General features: G+C 49.8%; 1 protein-coding gene across 6 annotated transcripts in view; it reads left to right on the top strand.

The window, feature by feature from the left end:
- The window catches only part of DNAJB2 (DnaJ heat shock protein family (Hsp40) member B2), a 258095-nt gene that overhangs the window by 88270 nt on the left and 155483 nt on the right, over nt 1-14342 (top strand). The gene's annotated exons all lie outside the window — the stretch shown is intronic.

The raw sequence follows: 14342 nt of genomic DNA, 5'->3' as shown, positions 1-14342 counted from the left end.
GCAGTGCACATGGCCTGCTTCAGGTCATCAAATGCCTTCTGACAGCTTACTGTCCACTGAACTTTCTTTGGCATCTTCTTAGAGGGCAAGTCATTAAGTGGTGTCACAATGGACCCATAGTTCTTAACAAATTTTCTGTAGTACCCAGACAGGCCCAAGAAAGCTCTGACCTTTGTCTGGGTAATTGGAGGAGTCCTGTCCTTTATGGTATGGATCTTGCTCTCAGTGGTTGAACCTGACCCCCACCTACTAGGTGGCCCAGGTACACAACCTTGCTCTGCCCTATCTGGCACTTAGTGGCCTTGATAGTGAGGCCTGCCTTTTGCAGGGCCTCTAAAACATTCCTCAGGTGGACCAGGTGATCCTCCCAGGTGGAGCTAAAGACAGCAATATCATCAAGATAAGCTGCACAGTAGTCGTCCAGGCCTTTAAGGACTTGATTCACCAACCTTTGGAAAGTGGCAGGTGCATTCTTCAAGCCAAAGGGCATTACCACAAATTGATAAAGTCCTCCTGGGGTTGAGAAAGCAGTTTTGGCCTTTGCACTCTCAGCTAGTATGATTTGCCAGTAGCCTGCTGTCAGGTCAAATGTACTCAAAAACTTGGCAGCTGCCAATCTGTCAATGAGCTCATCTGCCCTAGGTATTGGGTGGGCATCTGTCCTAGTGACAGCATTGAGACCTCTGTAATCCACGCAAAACCTCATCTCTCTCTTACCATCTTGGGTGTGAGGTTTTGGCACAAGAACTACAGGACTAGCCCAAGGGCTCTCTGAAGTTTCAATGACTCCCAGCTCCAACATCTTTTGTACCTCAATCTTTATGCAGTCCCTGACATGGTCAGGTTGCCTGTAGATTTTACTGTTCACAGGCAGACTGTCACCAGTGTCCACCTCATGGGTGCACCAGTTTGTCTGACTTGGGGTTAGAGAGAACATATGTCTATAGGCCTGTAGAACTTGTCTGCAGTCCTGTTGCTGATGATCAGTGAGGCTGTCGGAAAAGACCACACCATCAACTGAACCATCAACATGTTTATGAGTCAGCAGGTCTGGGAGAGGGTCACTCTCTTCCTCCTGCCCCTCATCTGTAGCCATGAGTAAGCCCATGTCTGCCCTGTCAACATATGCCTTTAACCTGTTGACATGAAACACCCTGTGGGGGCTTCGGGGAGTCCCAAGGTCCACCAAGTAGGTGACTTCTCCCTTCTGTTCAACAATAGTGTGGGGTCCAGACCATTTGTCCTGAAGTGCTGCTGGGGCCACTGACTCCAACACCCACACTTTCTGTCCTGGCTGGTACACAGCCAGCACAGCCTTTTGGTCATGCCAAGTTTTTTGGAGTTCTTGGCTTGCCTCAAGGTTTTTAGAAGCCTTCTTCATATACTCAGCCATCCTTGAGCGGAGGGCAAGCACATAATCCACTATATCAAGCTTGGATTGTCTGAGAGGTCTCTACCATCCTTCCCTTACTAGACATAGGGGTCCCCTTACAGGATGCCCAAACAAAAGCTCAAAAGGGCTGTAGCCAACCCCCTTTTGTGTGACCTCTCTGTAAGCAAACAGAAGGCCGGGTAAAAGGATGTCCCATCTTCGCCTAAGCTTGTCTGGTAAACCTTTTATCATTCCTATTAGGGTCTTGTTGAATCTTTCCACAAGCCCATTGCATTGTGGGTGATAGGGTGAAGTGAATTGGCAGTTTACACCACATTCCTTCCACATTGCAGTCAAGAATCCTGACATGAAGTTGGCACCTCTGTCAGAAATAACCTCCTTTGGAAAGCCCACTCTGGAGAACACTCCAAGTAGGGCCCTTGCCACAACAGGAGCTGTTGTGGTCCTCAGGGGTATAGCTTCTGGGTACCTGGTGGTATGGTCCACTATCACCAGTATGAATCTGTGCCCAGATGCTGTCTGGGGGGCCATTGGTCCAACAATGTCTATCCCCACTCTCTCAAAGGGGACCCCCACCACAGGTAGTGGTATGAGGGGGGCCTTTGTGGTGCCACCTGATTTGCCACTGGCTTGGCAGGTGACACAGGAGCGAAAAAACTCCTTGGTATCTTCTGACATGTGAGGCCAGTGAAAGTGAGAGACAAGCCTGTCCCAAGTCTTGTTCTGGCCTAAGTGTCCTGCAAGAGGAATATCATGGGCCAAGGTAAGAAGGAAGCCTCTGAAACTCAATGGTATGACCAACCTCCTGGAAGCACCAGGCTTGGGGTCTCTAGCCTCTGAGTACAGCAGCCCTTCATCCCAATACACTCTATGGGTACCTTGAGCATTCCCTGCAGCCTCAGCAGCAGCCTGCTGTCTGAGGGGTTCAAGAGAAGGACAGTCTAATTGTGCCTACCTCAGATCTGCCCTTGAAGGTCCCCCTGTCCCAAGAAACTCAACCTGGTCAGGTTCCAGTTCTTCTAGAACAGTTCCTTCAGGGCCCTCAGAATCATCCTGCTGTGAGGGCTGACTCTCTACCCGAGGCAGGGAGGAAGGCACAGCCTTAACCCTACTGCTCTTTCTCTTGGGTTGTGTTTGGTCCATTGTCCCAGGATCCAGCACTTGTTCAGTGTTGCACTTTTTGGCCTGTGACCTAGTCACAGCAAGGACATGTGCATCTATTCCCAGCATTTCTGCATGGGTCCTATACTCCACTTCAGCCCACACTGAAGTTTCAAGGTCATTTCCCAACAGGCACTCTACAGGAAGGTCTGAACTCACAACAACTTTCTTGAGGCCAGTTACCCCTCCCCAGGAGACGTTAACAATTGCCACACTATGGGAGGTAGTGGCATTGCTAGCGTTGGTCACTAGGTAATTCTCACCTAGCATGATCTGTCCAGGGTCCACAAAGGCAGGTGTCACCATTGTGACACTACCACCTGTGTCCCTGTAGGCCTGAGCCATTCTTTGGTTGATTAAAGGAGTCTGTCTGTACTTGCCCAGGTTACTGCGACCCATAGTAGAGGACAAAGCTATGTCCCCATCACAGATCAGAGCAGCCTGAGTGGGTATCCTGACTAGGCCAGAATCCACTTCAGTTCCCAGGGTTAACCCTATTACACCCATTTGCTGGGAACCACCACTTACAGCTGGACTAGGGGGTACAGTTGCCTTAGGGGCAATGGTGGCTGGGGGCTTGTCCTTTTTGGTGCATTCACTAAACCAATGGGAATTGGACTTACAATAGTTACACCAAGGTTTCTTTTGGCCATCTTTCTTTTTATCCTTTTTGGGACCACCCTCCCCCTGAGCCTTTTGGGGGCCTGGTGAAGACTTCTGGTCTTTTGATTTCTGTTCATTACCCTTCTGGTCTGCCTTTTTCTGATCACCGCCCTGGTTCTGGTTTTTCTGCTTAACTCTAGTCCCGACCCACCTATCTGCCTTCTTTCCCAATTCTTGGGGAGAAGTCAGATCAGAATCAATCAGGTGTTGATGCAGTAGCTGGTTTTGACAGTTGTTAAGGATTTGTGCTCTCATGATCAAATTATACAATCCTGTATCGTCCTTAACCTTACTTCCCAATAGCCAGCCTTCCAAAGCCTTAGTGGCACAATCTACAAAGTCAGTCCAGTCCTGAGTCTGTGTCTTCTGAGTATCCCTGAACAACAACCTGTATTGTTCAGTGGTTAGGCCAAACCCATCAATCAGAGCACTCTTCAGGACAGTGTAATTGTCAGCATCCTCATCACTAACTGTGAGGAGCTTGTCTCTACCTTTCTCAGAGAAGGAGAGCCACAAGATAGCTGCCCACTGACTTTGGGGTACCTGCTGTACTTTGCAAGCCCTCTCCAAAGCAGTTATCCATTTATGGATGTCATCCCCACACTTGTAGGGAGGGACAATCTTGCTCAGGTTCTTATTTTCAAAGGTCCTGTCTCCATCTCTAGGGATAGTGCTGCCACCAGTGGGTCCTAACCCACTTAACTTTTGCTCTCTGGCCAGAGCAAGTCTCTCTTTGGCAAGGGCAAGTTCTTCCCTTTCAATCCTCAGATTGGCTTCCCTCATTCTGGCCTGATGCTCTTTTCTCTGTGGAGAAGTCATTCCCCTGTGAGAAGAGGCATTGGAGCTATTAGAGACATGGGAGTGGATAGATTCCCTGCAAGGGGATCTGGCTCTCCTGCTTCTCTGGTTAAGTCCACTTGAGGGTCTGAATGGGGGGACCCCATTCAGACTCCCATGTAGGCTTAAGTTAGCCTGGCTAAGTCTCCTAACTTGGACCTGGCTGTCTACCTCATCTCCTGAAGTCCCTGCGGACTCATCTAGATCAGTGTTGTGAGGGGAGTCTTCTGTAGAGGGTAGGCCCTCATTGGTACCTAGGGTACCATCCTGGGAGGCTCTCTGAGCATCATACTCTTCTAAGATCTCCACTAGATAAATGAGGGTAGGGTTTCAACCCTGTTTTAACTTTCTGGAGGTACACAATTGTCTCATCTCCTGAAAAGTTAGGGTATCATATCTAGAGGGTATCTTTGTAGGCTATCCCCCTCCTGAGAGAGAATCACCTTGATCTCCTCTCAGAGACATGATCTAGTGAGGGTGTGGTGTGTGCACCTATCTACACTAGTTGTATCTACTAAAACCTCGCTAGTAGTTGTAGTCAGGGTGTGCTAGGCCCTTCAACCTACAACAACTAAGTTCAGCAGAACTTAAGTATTTATAAGCTATGTTATATGTACCTGACAAATATCTTTGTGATCTTTCAATTTGATATCTCCAGATTGCAATGGTATTACAACAGCAAGCTCAGATCCCACCGCTGCCACCAATGTGAGAAGTTGGCCTGATACATGATGTCACTAGTTCTAGTGTACACCTTGTATCAGTCCAAACAACCCTTATGGTGATTGGTTGTAAAGTCAACCTTATAGACCAGCTATCCTAGTGGTAGCATGGACAAGAGCAGTCTTAGGCTAAACTCTGTATGGCATGTGAAGCCAGCTGTTATACCATATGCAATCCCTTGAATACCAAATGAAAGGACACCACAACAGATATATAAAAATAGGATGTATTTATTCTAGTCAAAATACCCTCAGCACTCTTTATGAGATTCGAGGTAAGTACAACACAGTCTTATTTAAGCATACATAAGTTACACAGGTAAGTAATACAGTTAGGCCCTAGGGGCCACGCAAACCATATACTAAGTAAGTGGTATAAGGACCACTGTCACGAACACAGGTTAGGCTTAGGCCTAGGGAATCGCTGGGGCTACACTTTTCTACTAGTTACTAGGCAGTGGGAGGCCCACGGGATTCAGGTGGAGAGTGGAAACACTCACGCGTAATGCGTTAAAGTCGATAGAAATAGTAATGTTTAGAAATTAAGAGTTTTAGGACACTTCAGAAGGAGCTAGGAGTTGGAGACTTGGAAACTAGACCCTTGGATAGTCACTACCCTTGTGAGCACCGGAGTACTCAGTTTACCTAGCCCACAGGCTGCGGGTGCATAGGTGTGAACTTGCGTCGGGTTTCGTCGTCGACTCATATGGATGCCTGAAGAAAAGATGCTGACAGGCAGTCAGTGAAGAGTGTCCGGTGGATCCCAAGGCTGGAATCAAGAAGGAGGATACCTTCAAGCAGAGGGGACAGAGTCTAGGTCACCAGCCAGGAGCCGGGAAGGAACCAGGCGATGTCGTGAAGATGCAGGTGAAGAGGTGAAGCTTGTCGCAGCAGCCACGGGTACCACGAGGCGTCGAGGACGACCAGAACCAGGAGGCGAGCTGTCCCACGAGGGCTCTTGCTGTTGGCGGCGTCGATGTCGAGTTTGGACCCAACAAGCCTTGGCAAGCGCAACCCACGCAGGATGAAGGATTTGCTTCTGAGGTGCTTCTCTTTCACAGGGAAGCAGGGGCCAGTCTGGAGGAGCCAAACCAGCGGTGAGAAGTTAAGGGTTCGTCGTCCCAGAGGCTACTAGCCAACGGGCAAGTAACCGGACAGATGCGTCGAGCAGGAAAATGCAGAAGGGCCCCACGCAGAACTCGGGGAGTGTGGAGGGCTGATCTTCGGTGCAGCCAATTTTCCCAGGTAGCCGGTCCCACGTCTCTCGACGCCTCCACGGATCTCAGCTTTGCTGTGGATGTGGATCAGGGTCGGAGAAGTCTGGAAGTCAAGGCGCTGGTCGGGCTCTGCAGTCGGTTCCTCGTAGAACTTAGGCAAAGTAAACGGCAGATCGCTTGATGGTGCCTGTTTGCACAGGGTGGCCACTCCTTGGCCACAAGGGAGATTCTTCAGTCTTCTTCCGTAGTCGAATGTCGAAGGTCTAGAGTTTCTGTTCAAGTTGCAGTTTTCAGGATAATCCAAAGTCCTAGGGACTCAGCTCCCACTCTTATACTAATCTGGGGGGCTGGGTTACCTGCTAGGCCCCTCCTATGGGTGGGACCAGGGAGGGGGGTGGTTACACCCCTTTCCCTTTGTCCAGTTTCGCGCCAGGACTGGGGCTGGAGTGCCCCAGCACCGGTTTGAACTGGACTATGCATGGGACACCTTGTGTGCCCCAGGCAGTGTCTCGTTTCTTTCATCCCTCCCTGCCCCAATACACTAAGTCCTGTCTAGGGTGGTGCTAGCTCCTCCCAAGGCAGGAAACCTATTGTCCAAGCCTCCCTCGCTGGAAGGACTCCCAGCAGCAGGAGGTCAGACTTGTGTCTGTGGCAGCAGCATCCATTTTGTGATGCTGGGGCTCTGGTTAACTTTAACCGGGTAGTAGGTCTTCAACATGTCTTCTCCCTCTAGAAGGGGGGAATACTATCCTCATCGCCAGAAATGATGTGGGGGTAGTATTCCAAAGTGTTAGACACCTTACAAGCCAAACCATAGTTACCATAACCGCGAGGATTATAAGGCACTTTAAGAGTATATGGTAGGTGATATCATAAAAAAGCTATAAGGACATGGTTCCGATAGCTGCAGACAGGCTCAGCTCATACTAGAGCACCATCTCACATGTTACCAAGCACTCTGCCTTCAGGATTGTTAAGGTCTGCCATAGGAGTGACTGAAAGGTACCCATGTGTCTATATATAAGGCAGGTATAGGGATACTATACCTAAGCAAGGGGTGGTTACACGACCTTGCCTCAGCTGAGTGATCACCCAGTTGTGTCATGATGGAAGGCCAGCCAGGGGTGGCATAATACATGCTGCAGCCCCTGGTAGGCCTAGGGTACACCTATGCCCTGGGTACCTAAGGTACACTGTACAGGGCCCTAGAGGGTGATCCTTACCAATTGGGTTATGTACCTAGAGTACATAGTGTGAATTTAGAGAGAGAGCATCTGGGCTGTGGGTCTGATTAGCAGGCCCACAGCCACATCTAAGTCGAAAACCAGTGAAGCAAAAGCAAAAAGTGGGGGTGAACATAGGAAGCAGACCCTACCCTCCTTCACCCGTGATACCAAGTAACGAGAAATGAACTCAACGAGCCCCAGAGGGAAGAAAGGGGCTGCTATGACTTGGAGAGTAGGAAAAGTTTCTCCTGTAAGGTGAAAAACTGGATGTGACACATGCTTACAAAGTGTCTTTAATCGGTGGCAAATGGCTCAGAGGAAGGCAGGTCTGTGGCATAGACATCTCTGGCAACTTTGTGCCCATGATCATAGGTGAAAGCAGGGTCTGTGGCATGCTAGGAAGGAAGGAAATATCCATGCTGTATATATGGAAGCGGGGAGACATCGTGATAGTCCGAAAGTTAACAGGGCAGTAGTAAGGAAGGATTCATGCTGTATGAATGGCAGCAGGGATAGTGCATTATAGTCCAGATGGCAGCAGGGATGTAGGAAGGAAATATCCATGCTGTATGTATGGGAGCGGGGAGAGTGCGTGATAGTCCAGATGGCAGCATGGAGGTAGGAAGGAATTATCCATGCTGTATGTATGGGAGCGGGGAGAGTGTGTGATAGTCCACATGGCAGGAGGGAGGTAGGAAGGAAATATCCATGCTGTATGTTATTATTATTATTATTTATTTTTATAAAGCGCATAGTCACCCGGAGGTATCCCAGCGCTGAAGAACCCTAAAACAGTAAAAACTGAGGACCGAGGCTGAGTTCACGAGGGGGACATAGGAGCTAGGGAAAAAGATGTGTCTTTAGCAGTTTCCTAAAACGAAGGTAATGGGGTTCCAGACGGAGAACCCGAGGAAGGGAGTTCCAAAGACGGGCCGCATGGACCGAGAACCGTCTTCCTCCTGAACGTGCTTTCCTAAACCTTGGGGCGTTGATGAGATTTTCTGCGTTGGAACGGAGGGATCTCGTGGCTATGTAAGGGGTGATGAAATTGCGGAGAACTGGGGGGCCTTGGTTGTTCAAAGTTTTGTGCACCAAACACAAGGCTTTAAATTTAATTCTCTCCCTTATAGGGAGCCAATGCAGGAGTTTGAGGGCAGGTTTGGCCGATGATCTGGCCGGGGTGTTGGTAATGATCCGGGCAGCAGTATTCTGAATCCTTTGCAGTTTATTCAGTGTTGCTTCCGGTGCACCCAGATAAATCGCATTACTATAGTCCAGTCTTGATATAATAAGACCCTGGACTAATAGTTTTTGTGATTTCGGAGGAAGAAGGGGCAGGACTTTCCTCAAGGATTTTAGAAGACCGAAACAGGTCCCTACGACCTTCGTTGCTTGCGGGGCGAATGAGAGTTCCGAGTCAATCCAAACACCCAGACTTTTCACCTCTGTCTTTGGGTCTGGGGGAGGACCTAGACATGTTGGCCACATGTCCAGAGGAAGTGAAGTTCCTTTTGAGCCGAGTACAAGGACCTCGGTTTTTGTCCCGTTTAGTTTTAGCGCTGATCTATTCATCCAATGATAGACCTGCGTGAGGCAGTTGAGGAGATCAGCTTTCTGTTGTTTAGGGTGGGACAGAGACACCACTAATTGTGTGTCGTCAGCATAGCTGATGACACTCACTCCGAAAGGGGTGATAACCTCCTCCAATGTGGACATATAGATATTAAATAATGTGGGGCTCAGGGAGGAGCCCTGAGGCACACCACATTGGAGGGGCATTTCGGAGGAGCGGGCGTTCTTCTCCCAGATCTGATAAGATCGTTGTGTCAGGAAGGATGAGAGCCAGGATAAGGCTGTGCCTTCCAGACCAACTCTTGCCAGCCTTTCGATGAGGAGTTGGTGGTCAACGGTATCGAACGCTGCGCTAAGGTCGAGGAGGATCACTGCCACTGATCCTCCTCCATCCAGCAGGATGTATAGGATGTATAGGATATAGGATGTATAGGAACGGGGAGAGTGCATGATAGTCCAGATGGCAGCAGGGAGGTAGGAAGGAAATATCCATGCTGTATGTATGGGATGCTGTATGTATGGGAGCGGGGAGAGTGTATGATAGTCCAGATGTCAGCATGGAGGTAGGAAGGAAATATCCCTGCTGTAAAGAGTGGAGAGTGCGTGATAGTCCAGATGGCAGCAGGGAGGTAGGAAGGAAATATCCATGCTGAATGTATGGGAGTGGGTAGAGTGTGTGATAGTCCAGATGGCAGCAGGGAGGTAGGAAGGAAATATCCATTCTGTATGTATGGGAGCGGGGAGAGTGTGTGATTGTCCAGATGTCAGCATGGAGGTAGGAAGGAAATATCAGTGCTGCATGTATGGGAGCGGGGAGAGTGCGTGTTATTCCAGATGACAGCAGGGAGCTCGGAAGTAAGGAAATATCCATGCTGTATTTATGGGAGCAGGGAGAGGGCGTGATAGTCCAGATGGCAGCAGGGAGCTAGGAAGGAAGGAAATATCCATGCTGTATGTATGGGAGCGGGGAGAGTGCGTGATAGTCCAGATGTCAGCATGGAGGTAGGAAGGAAGGAAATATCCATTCAGCATGTATGAGAGCGGGGTGAGTGTGTGATAGTCCAGAGGGCAGCAGGGAGGTAGGAAGGAAATATCCATGCTGTATGTATGGGAGCGGGGAGAGTGTGTGATAGTCCAGAGGGCAGCAGGGAGGAAGGAAGGAAATATCCATGCTGAATGTATGGGAGTGGGGAGAGTGCATAATAGGCCAGATGGCAGCGGGGTGGTAGGAAAGAAGGAATTCCCCATGCTGTATGTATTGGAGCGGGGAGAGTGCGTGATAGTCCAGATGGCAGCACGGAGGTAGGAAGGAAATATCCATGCTGAATGTATGGGAGCGGGGTGAGTGCATAATAGGCCAGATGGCAGCAAGGAGGGAGGAAGGAAGGAAATATCCATGCTGTATGTATGGGAGCAGGGAGAGTGCGTGATAGTCCAATTGTCAGCATGGAGGTAGGAAGGAAGGAAATATCCATGCTGTATGTATGGGAGCGGGGAGAGTGTGTGTTATTCCAGATGACAGCAGGGAGCTAGGAAGTAAGGAAATATCCATGCTGTATGTATGAGAGCGGAGAGAGTGCTTGATAGTCCAGATGGCAGCGGGGAGGTAGGAAGGAAATAACCATGCTGAATGTATGGGAGCGGGGAGAGTGCATAATAGGCCAGAAAGCATCGGGGAGGTAGGAAGGAAGGAATTCCCCATGCTGTATGTATGGGAGCGGGGAGAGTGCGTGATAGTCCAGCTGTCAGCAAGGAGAGAGGAAGGAAGGAAATATCCATGCTATATGTATGGGAGCAGGGAGAGTGTGTGATAGTCCAGATGGCAGCATGGAGGTAGGAAGGAAATATCCTTGCTGTATGTTTGGGAGCGGGGAGAGTGCGTGATAGTCCAGAGGGCAGCAGGGAGGAAGGAAGGAAATATCCTTGCTGAATGTATGGGAGCGGGGAGAGTGCATAATTGGCCAGATTGCAGCGGGGAGTTAGGAAGGACGGAATTATCCATGCTGTATGTATGGGAGGGGGGAGAATGCGTGATAGTCCAGATGTCAGCAGGGAGGTAGGAACGAAGGTAATATCCATGCTGTATGTATGGGAGCGGGGCGAGTGTGTGATAATCCAGATGGCAGCGGGGAGGTAGGAAGGAAGGAAATGTCCATGATGAATGTATGGGAGCGGGGAGAGTGCATGATAGTTCAGATATCAGCATGGAGGTAGGAAGGAAATATCGCTGCTGTATGTATGGGAGTGGGGAGAGTGTGTTATAGTCCAGATGGCTGCAGGGAGGGAGGAAGAAAGGAAGGAAATATCCATGCTGTATGTATGGGAGCGGGGAAAGTGCATGATAGTCCAGATGGAAGCATGGAGCTAGGAAGTAAGGAAATATCCATGCTGTGTGTATGGGAGCAGGGAGAGTGTGTGATAGTCCAATTGTCAGCATGGAGGTAGGAAGGAAGGAAATATCCATGCTGTATGTATGAGAGCGGGGAGAGTGTGTGATAGTCCAGATGGCAGCGGGGAGGTAGGATGGAAATAACCATGCTGAATGTATGGGAGCGGGGAGAGTGCATAATAGGCCAGAAAGCATCAGGGAGGTAGGAAGGAAGGAATTCCCCATGCTGTATGTATGGGAGCGGGGAGAGTGTGTGATAGTCCAGCTGGCAGCAAGGAGAGAGGAAGGAAGGAAATATCCATGCTATATGTATGGGAGCGGGGAGAGTGTGTGATAGTCCAGATGGCAGCATGGAGGTAGGAAGGAAATATCCATGCTGAATGTATGGGAACGGGGAGAGTGCATAATTGGCCAGATTGCAGCGGGGAGTTAGGAAGGACGGAATTATCCATGCTGTATGTATGGGAGGGGGGAGAATGCGTGATAGTCCAGATGTCAGCATGGAGGTAGGAAGGAAGGAAATATCCATTCAGTATGTATGGGAGCGGGGAGAGTGCGTGAAAGTCCAGAGGGCAGCAGGGAGGTAGGAAGGAATTATCCATGCTGTATGTTTGGGAGTGGGGAGGGTGCGTGATAGTCCAGAGGGCAGCAGGGAGGTAGGAAGGAATTATCCATGCTGTATGTTTGGGAGCGGGAAGAGTGCGTGATAGTCCAGATGTCAGCAGGGAGGTAGGAACGAAGGTAATATCCATGCTGTGTGTATGGGAGCGGGGCGAGTGTGTGATAATCCAGATGGCAGCGGGGAGGTAGGAAGGAAGTAAATGTCCATGCTGAATGTATGGGAGCGGGGAGAGTGCATGATAGTTCAGATATCAGCATGGAGGTAGGAAGGAAATATCGCTGCTGTATGTATGGGAGTGGGGAGAGTGTGTGATAGTCCAGATGGCAGCAGGGAGGTAGGAAGGAAATATCCATGCTGTATGTATGGGACCGGGGAGAGTGTGTTATAGTCCAGCTGGCTGCAGGGAGGGAGGAAGAAAGAAAGGAAATATCCATGCTGTATGTATGGGAGCGGGGAGAGTGCGTGATAGTCCAGATGTCAGCAGGGAGGTAGGAACTAAGGTAATATCAATGCTGTATATATGGGAGCGGGGCGAGTGTGTGATAATCCAGATGGCAGCGGGGAGGTAGGAAGGAAGGAAATGTCCATGCTGAATGTATGGGAGCGGGGAGAGTGCGTGATAGTTCAGATATCAGCATGGAGGTAGGAAGGAAATATCCCTGCTGTATGTATGGGAGTGGGGAGAGTGTGTTAAAGGTCAGATGGCAGCAGGGAGGTAGGAAGAAAATATCCATGCTGTATGTATGGGACCGGGGAGAGTGTGTTATAGTCCAGATGGCTGCAGGGAGGGAGGAAGAAAGGAAGGAAATATCCATGCTGTATGTATGGGAGCGGGGAAAGTGCATGATAGTCCAGATGGAAGCATGGAGGTAGGAAGGAAAAATCCATGCTGTATGTATTGGAGCGGGGGGGAGAGTGCGTGATAGTCCGAATGTCAGCATGGAGGTAGGAAGGAAGAAAATATCCATGCTGTATATATGGAAGCGGGGAGAGAGCGTGATAGTCTGAAAGTCAATAGGGCAGTAGTAAGGAAGGATTCATGCTGTATGAATGGAAGCAGGGAGAGTGCATTATAGTCCAGATGGCAGCAGGGAGGTAGGAAGGAAATATCCATGCTGTATGTATGGGAGCGGGGAGAGTACGTGATAGTCCAGATGGCAGCAGGGAGGTAGGAAGGAAATATCCATGCTGTATGTAGGGAGCGGGGAGAGTACGTGATAGTCCAGATGGCAGCAGGGAGGTAGGAAGGAAATATCCATGCTGTATGTATGGGAGCAGGGAGAGTGCGTGATAGTCCAGATGGCAGCAGGGAGGTAGGAAGGAAATATCTATGCTGTATGTATTTGAGCTCGGAGAGTGCATGATAGTCCAGATGTCAGCAGGGAGGTAGGAAGGAAGGAATTATCCATACTGTATGTATGGGAGTGGGGAGAGTGCGTGATAGTCCAGATGGCAGCAGGGAGGTAGGAAGGAAATATCCATGCTGTATGTATAGGAGCGGGGAGAGTGCATGATAGTCCAGATGGCAGCAGGGAGGTAGGAAGGAAATATCCATGCTGTATATATGGGAGCGGGGAGAGTGTATGATAGTCCAGATGTCAGCATGGAGGTAGGAAGGAAATATCCATGCTGCATGTATGGGAGTGGGTAGAGTGTGTGATAGTCCAGATGGCAGCAGGGAGGTAGGAAGGAAATATCCATGCTGTATGTATGGGAGCGGGGAGAGTGTGTGATAGTCCAGATGTCAGCATGGGGATAGGAAGGAAATATCCGTGCTGCATGTATGGGAGTGGGGAGAGTGCATAATAGGCCAGATGGCAGCGGGGTGGTAGGAAAGCAGGAATTCCCCATGCTGTATGTATGGGAGCGGGGAGAGTGCGTGATAGTCCAGATGGCACCACGGAGGTAGGAAGGAAATATCCATGTTGAATGTATGGGAGCGAGGTGAGTGCATAATAGGCCAGATGGCAGCGGGGAGGTAGGAAGGAAGGAATTATCCATGCTGTATGTATGGGAGCGGGGAGAGTGCGTGATAGTCCAGATGGCAGCAAGGAGGGAGGGAGGAAGGAAGGACATATCCATGCTGAATGTATGGGAGCGGGGAGAGTGCATAATAGGCCAGATTGCAGCGGGTAGTTCGGAAGGAAGGAATTATCCATGCTGTATGTTTGGGAGCGGGGAGAATGCGTGATAGTCCAGATGTCAGCATGGAGGTTGGAAGGAAGGAAATATCCATGCTGTATGATCGGGAGCAGGGATAGTGTGTGATAGTCCAGATGTCAGCAGGGATGTAGGAATGAAGGAAATATCCATGCTGTATGTATGGGAGTGGGGAGAGTTCGTGATTGTCCAGATGTCAGCAGGGAGGTAGGAAGAAAGGAAATATCCATGCTGTATGTATGGGAGCAGGGCGAGTGCGTGATAGTCTAGATGGCAGCAGGGAGGGAGGTAGGAAGAAAGGAAATATCCATGCTGTATGTATGTAAGCGGGGAGAGTGCGTGATAGTCCAGAGGGCAGCAGGGAGGTGAAGAATCGCTTT

The sequence above is a fragment of the Triturus cristatus genome, chromosome 3_2, assembly GCF_964204655.1.
Source record: "Triturus cristatus chromosome 3_2, aTriCri1.1, whole genome shotgun sequence".
In the NCBI taxonomy this organism is placed as follows: domain Eukaryota; kingdom Metazoa; phylum Chordata; class Amphibia; order Caudata; family Salamandridae; genus Triturus; species Triturus cristatus.
This window is presented reverse-complemented; position numbering and strand designations above follow the sequence as displayed.